This window comes from Nannospalax galili, unplaced genomic scaffold, assembly GCF_000622305.1.
Source record: "Nannospalax galili isolate Female #2095 unplaced genomic scaffold, S.galili_v1.0 scaffold962, whole genome shotgun sequence".
In the NCBI taxonomy this organism is placed as follows: domain Eukaryota; kingdom Metazoa; phylum Chordata; class Mammalia; order Rodentia; family Spalacidae; genus Nannospalax; species Nannospalax galili.
In genome coordinates, this window is record NW_008348537.1 from 794,793 (window position 1) to 800,982 (window position 6,190).

Below are 6,190 nucleotides of genomic sequence, written 5' to 3' on the forward strand. Positions count from 1 at the left end.
TTCTTATTGATTAAAGTATTGGCTTATTAATTGGTTTATTTAAATTTAATTTTTTTAAAAAAAGACAAGTAGTTGTATAATTGAAACAGTATTTCCCAATTTTAATTGCACAGTTGTGAGGGAATTGAAGTGCAGTGAATTTAGTGTGTTATAAAAACAAAACACTTTTATGGGGCTAGGGAGATGGCTCTGTGGTTGAGAGTACTGGATTCTTTTGCAGAAGACCTGGGTTCAAATCACAGCACCCACATGTCAGCTAACAATCATCCCTAACTCCAGTTCCATGGAATCTGAGACCCTCTTCTGTCTTCCAAGAGCACTGCATGACATGGGTGTATTTACATGCATTCAGGCAATACACTCATACACACAAAATAATAAAATAAACACTCTACAATGAGAGTCAAGCCAATCTCTTAAATTCAGTTTTTGTCTTAATGGCAAGAGGCAGGTGGATCTCTGTGAGCTCAAGGCCAGCCTGGTCTACATAGTGAGTTCTAGGACAGCTGGGGCTTACAGGGAGACCCTGCTTCAAAAAAGACCCAAAAAATTGTGTTTTATTTCATTCCACAGTTTAGAAACACATGATTAATTGTAGACAGACAGTAATGACATAGAAGGGATTTTAAAGTAAAATTATTTAAACAGATGTTCTTAACTTTCAGTTATGATTTGTAAATTTATTTGTAAATTCTTTCTGTCACATTATTTTAAAGATGGAAAGACAATTAATTGCAACCTGGTGGAGATACAGCTTAGTGATGAAGTCATCACCTAGGATCAGGATGCCCTGGGTTTGATTCCCAAAAATGTAAAATTAATAACGAAAAGGGCTCAAAATAACCCTTGCTTCACAGGTCATTTTGAATACACTTCTTTTGGAAGTCCTCCTCATTTGACTATTATCAATTTCTTTGCATGGATATGGCTACCAGAATTGCTTCAAATGATATGTTTCCAGTAAGAAAGTTAAGTGATTTTTTTAAAAAAATCATATCATTTTAAAGATAGGCATGTGCATAATCGTATTCAAATCTTGTAGCAAGTCCTTTATGATGTTGTAAACCAGAATTCATTTACTTTTTCTCTGGGGGCAGATTCCAAAACAACTTTTATCCATATTTAATCTCTACTCAAACTAAGTTTCACCTTCAGAATAGTGTCCCAAACAGGAAGAAGAGAACAGTTCTTTCTATAATAAAGGGTTGTGGTCAAACTAGAGGACCTTGTTTTTAACTGCAAATGCATCTGAAGATTCTGACCTAGAGTCAGACAGCATCAGGTGCTTCTTTCTGTGTCATGGTCCGTGCATAGCCCCAACCCCAAGTCTCCTGAGCTTACCTTGAAAAGCCCGATTTCCAGGGTGAGTAGCAAAGATGGGCTTCGTGCCTGAGCTCCACACTGTTCACAGAGGGCTTTTCTGGAGGAGCAGGTCGGCTCTGGCACTTCTACACTCTGCTATGTACAAGGGCCCTGGACAGCCCACCAAACAAAAGGAAGCTAAAATGATCTAAGTTCCTCAGGGTGTTAACAGACCACAAAACCTCAAAGCCATTTAAAGCACACTAGCACTGAAAAAGCAAGCTTCTAAGGATGAACACTCCAGTTGCGAAAATAACAGGAAAACCGACTGTCAAGAAATTTGTATCAGGGTTTAATAATTATTATGAGTTAGTCGTTTTTTCACCCAGCCCTGTAGAGAATCAGAAATATACAGAAACAGGAGATAAACGTGTGGTGTTTAGGGAGATGTATGTATATATGTTATATATACACATACATATAATGAATATATATATATATATGTATATATATTATTTTCTGCACAGGTGACCCAGGACTCCTTCTCTTCTTTCTAACTTTAATGATTTTGGTGATTGGCTCTTCTATTAATTTTTAAAGTTAATACATAACAGTGACTAAGATAAGATACTATAATCCTGTTACTTAAAATTGAGAGGATATTTAAGATAAAAATGTATTTTAGTAGTGAGGGAAGAGAATGCGTTTTTGCACAGACTTAGGTATTACTTATTCGTGTGTGTGTGTGTGTGTGTGTGTGTGTGAGAGAGAGAGAGAGAGAGAGAGAGAGAGAGAGAAAGAGAGAGAGAGACATGTGTGAGCACAGGAACAAAGGTGTCACTATGAACACATGTGGAGGTCAGAGGACAGCTTTTGGGAGTTGGTTCTCTTCCTTCATGATAGATTCCAGTGATTGAACTCAGGTCATCAGGTCTGCACTGCAGATACTTTTAACCACAAAACCATCTCGCTGCCCCGGACTCACTCTTTACATTCAACATAATCTTGAAAAAAAAGCTGTACATACAGTCAAAGATATTCTGCAGGTATTGAAAGAAAATTCTACAAACCATGCTGTTATATATTTTGCATCAATACTATAGACTGCCTTTTATGAATGTTATAATTTTCTTGCCTGCTTTGTTCAGAGAGAACCTGTTGTGAGAGGATTTCCACTGTACTGTGCTGCTCTCCTTACTAGCTATCAATAATGAATGATTGTGTGCATGTGTGCCTCTGTGTGTGTGTGTGTGTGCATGTGTGTGTGTGTGTGTGTGTGTGTGTGTGTGTGTGTTCCAAATGGGTCAGTCCATTGTGCTCATTTACAAAATCAGGAGGATAAATGGAAAAATCAAAACAAATACCAAAACAGGTGTGAAAGTAATGAGTTTTAAAATGATTATAATTAATAGTTTCAAGAAGGAAAATAAAAGAAAAAGTTTATACTGGATGCCACTAAAAAATCAAATAGAAGCTTTTTTTCCTAGGCTGCCAGGAAGATGGCAGACATTCAGACTGAGTGTGCTTATCGAAAGCAGCCCGCTGTCTTTCAAAACAAGAAGAGGCCTCTGCTGGGAGAAACTGGCAAGGAGAAGACCTCTCTGTTGTACAAAACATCAATCTAGGCTTCAAGATGCCCAAAGAGACCATTGAGGGCACTTACATAGACAAGCAAGGTCCCTTCACCAGTAACGTCTCCATTCAAGGGTGGATCGTGTCAGGTGTGTTGACCAAGACGAAGATGCAGAGGACCATTTTCATCCACTGGCACTATCTCCATGAGACACAAGAACATGTCCATGCACCTGTCCCCCTTTTCAGGGATGTGCAGACAGAGGACACTGTCACCATGGGTACAAGACCTTGCACATCAATGTGCTCAAGGTCTCCATGGCTGCCAAACCAAGAAGCAGCTCCAGAAGTTCTGAACTGATGCCAGCCGACTCCCCAAAACACAATAAAGTTATTTTCCAACTTACAAAAAAAGAAATCAAATAGAAATTTTGAAACTTAAAAAACAAAATAACTAAAATACTTAATTTATAAGAAGTAGTATAAGATTAGACACAGAAAATGAGAGGCCCAGGTACAAGTCCAGAGAAAGTAGAAGACTGAAGAACAGTGCTGGAGGAAAGTAGAAACTATATAAAACCACACAAAACATAGAAAAAAAAATCTATCATGCTTGTGATTACCACCTGAGAAGAACTTGTAAGAAGCAATAAATGAAAAGCTTTCATTACCAACGTTGACATTGACTGAAAGAGCACTGTGAACCTCAAACAGGATAGGAGCTAAGAAAACACACACAGCAACATTGCTGAAAGCCAAAAAAGAAATATATATGAAGGTTGAAAATACTTGGGGGGCATGTGCGTGTTCATAGGCATGCTTGGGTGTGCTAGCAAGTGTGTGCATGTGCATGTGGAGGTCAGAGGTCAGTCTCCGGTGTCATTCCTCAGGAACTGTCTACCTTGTTTCTTGAGGGAAAGTCTCTCACTGGAACCTGGAACTAGCTAAGTAGGCTTGGCTAGCTGACCAAAAGAACCCCTGGGATCTGCCTGTCTCTGCCTCCTCAGAACTGGAATTGCAAACACATGCCAACCTACCCAGCTTTTTACATGGTTGAAGGAATTGAGCTCAGGGCCTCACATTTCCTCAGCAAGCCCTTTACTGACTGAGTTATAGATCCAGGTTAAAAAAAATACTTTTAAATTAATGACAATACAAAAATACTACTTGAGAGCATCTGATTTGGGCTTCCATATGGTGAGTTTCCCAAATCTCACCATCATGCCTACTGACTAGTAGGGGCCCAGACCTCAGGAGATTGCCTGAGAGCACCAGACTCGGACCTCTGCAGGCTAAGAAATGGAAGCAACCTAAGTGACCCTCAGCTGATAAGTGGATAATGAAAATGTGGTACATTTACACAATGGAGTTCTCAGTGATAACAAAGGATGAAATCATGAAATTCACAGGTAAATTAATGGAACTGGAAATCATTATACTAAATGAAGTAACATAAACTTAGAAAAACAAATAAATGACATATATTCTCCCTCATTTGTGGCTCCTAGCACCAAATCCTTATATACAAATATGCCAGTGACCACTTCTCAAAGAAGCTTATTTCACAAGAGACAGTGACTACACAGAGTTCCATAACTGATCACACATAGAGATTAAATGTCTGTGAAATGCCCAGTCTTACACATCTACAATGGAACCTCAACATCTAAGACCCATGGAACATAGTGGTACAACTGGTAGAGAGAACACTAATGCATCTCTCAACTCTCATCAATGAAGCTCCCTCATGCAACAGAGGGCAATGAACCCAGAGTTCAGGGACTATTGAGGAAGAGGGCACAGAAAGATTGTAAGAGCCAGGGGAGGAGGTGCATGGCCACATGGAAATAGAGTCTTACAGGCTCCTGGTTGCTCATATGAACTTACAGCAATGGTGTCAGCATGATTAAGACCCATGCATCATAGACTGTGGAAATGGGCAGCAGGCCCCAATCTCAGCTAAAGAACCTTTGGGCAGTTGATTACTTTTGGGTGAGGAAGAGCTGATTTTTCTTAAAGGGAGTGACTCTAGATAGGCTGACTAGCCCCAGTGGATAAACTTGCAGTGAAGGATGTCAGGGACATGAACTTAACTCCATAGGTCTTCACATAAATGACAGAATGCATGAAATTCAGTGGAAGGTTCTGGATGGGGAAGGGAGGATAAGGGCGATTAAGATGTTGTACATGAATATTCAATAAAAATTCAATAATATATATATATAGATGAATGACAATGGCAGTGAAAAATAGATTTCTCAACAAATGACAATGAAACCCAGAGGAAACAGAATAGCATCTTCCAAGCTATGGACAAGAATAATTACCAATGTACAGTGTTTTACTCATTGAAAATATCCACTACCTAAAACACAAACTAATAATGAACTTTCCATACAAACAAAAATAATGGCAATATTTTTGACAGGAAATAAGGGAAATATCAAAAAAAATATCACCAAGCCATTTGAAATGAGCAATGGGGATCTAAGGTGGAAACCAGAACTGAATAACAAAAGGTAAATGTAACCTTTAAAATATTGAAGATATAAGTTGATAACAACTATCAGGGTTTCAAATACAGGGAGAATCAAAACATGCAATTCTCATAAGTGTGAGAAGTCAATTGAACTAAATGTTCTAAAATTACATGCTTCTTCATGGGCAGAAAAAGTACTAATTTGCATTTACTGAAGTCAATAATCTCACTGGAGATGCTGAGCTACTCACAAAAAGGAAAACAAAAAAATCATATAATTAATTAGCAAGACAAAAATAAAAGAAAAAATACATTCAAGAAGTCTCTAGAGAAAGCCAAGAGAAAGCAGATAACTTTAAGCCCAAAAGCATAACTAATATTTAAGTATAGTAAACAATCAGAAAGCAAAGTTGTTCTCACTATATTGGTTGGAAAAAGTGTATATACGATTCCATGTGAATTAAGAGATACTCCTAAAATACAATAACAAAAACCCTGAAACAATTGAATGAAAAATGCATGTCATGAAAAAAAAATTTTCAAAGCCAGTGTAAATATTTTATATACATACAAGACAAATTATATTTTAAGCCCTAAAATATTATTGACAAAATATGAAGTAATTTCACTAAGATAAGATGGTTCTTCAAAGAATTACAATTTAAAATTATTGTACATAATAAAGTAGCTTTAGTTTGCATTGAACCAAACACTGATAATGTTAATAGGAAAGTAGACAAACACCTCTTCATAGATGGAAAATTTTTTTCAATAAATATTTTTATTGAATTTTTGTATATTTCATATTCTACCTAAACACCAAAGACTACACCTACT

At 37.4% G+C, this 6,190-nt stretch overlaps 1 pseudogene; it reads left to right on the forward strand.

Moving 5' to 3' along the window:
• Positions 1 to 2,801: 2,801 nt before the first annotated feature.
• On the forward strand, positions 2,802 to 3,230 carry LOC103743891 (annotated as a pseudogene).
• The last annotated feature ends 2,960 nt before the right edge of the window (positions 3,231 to 6,190 follow it).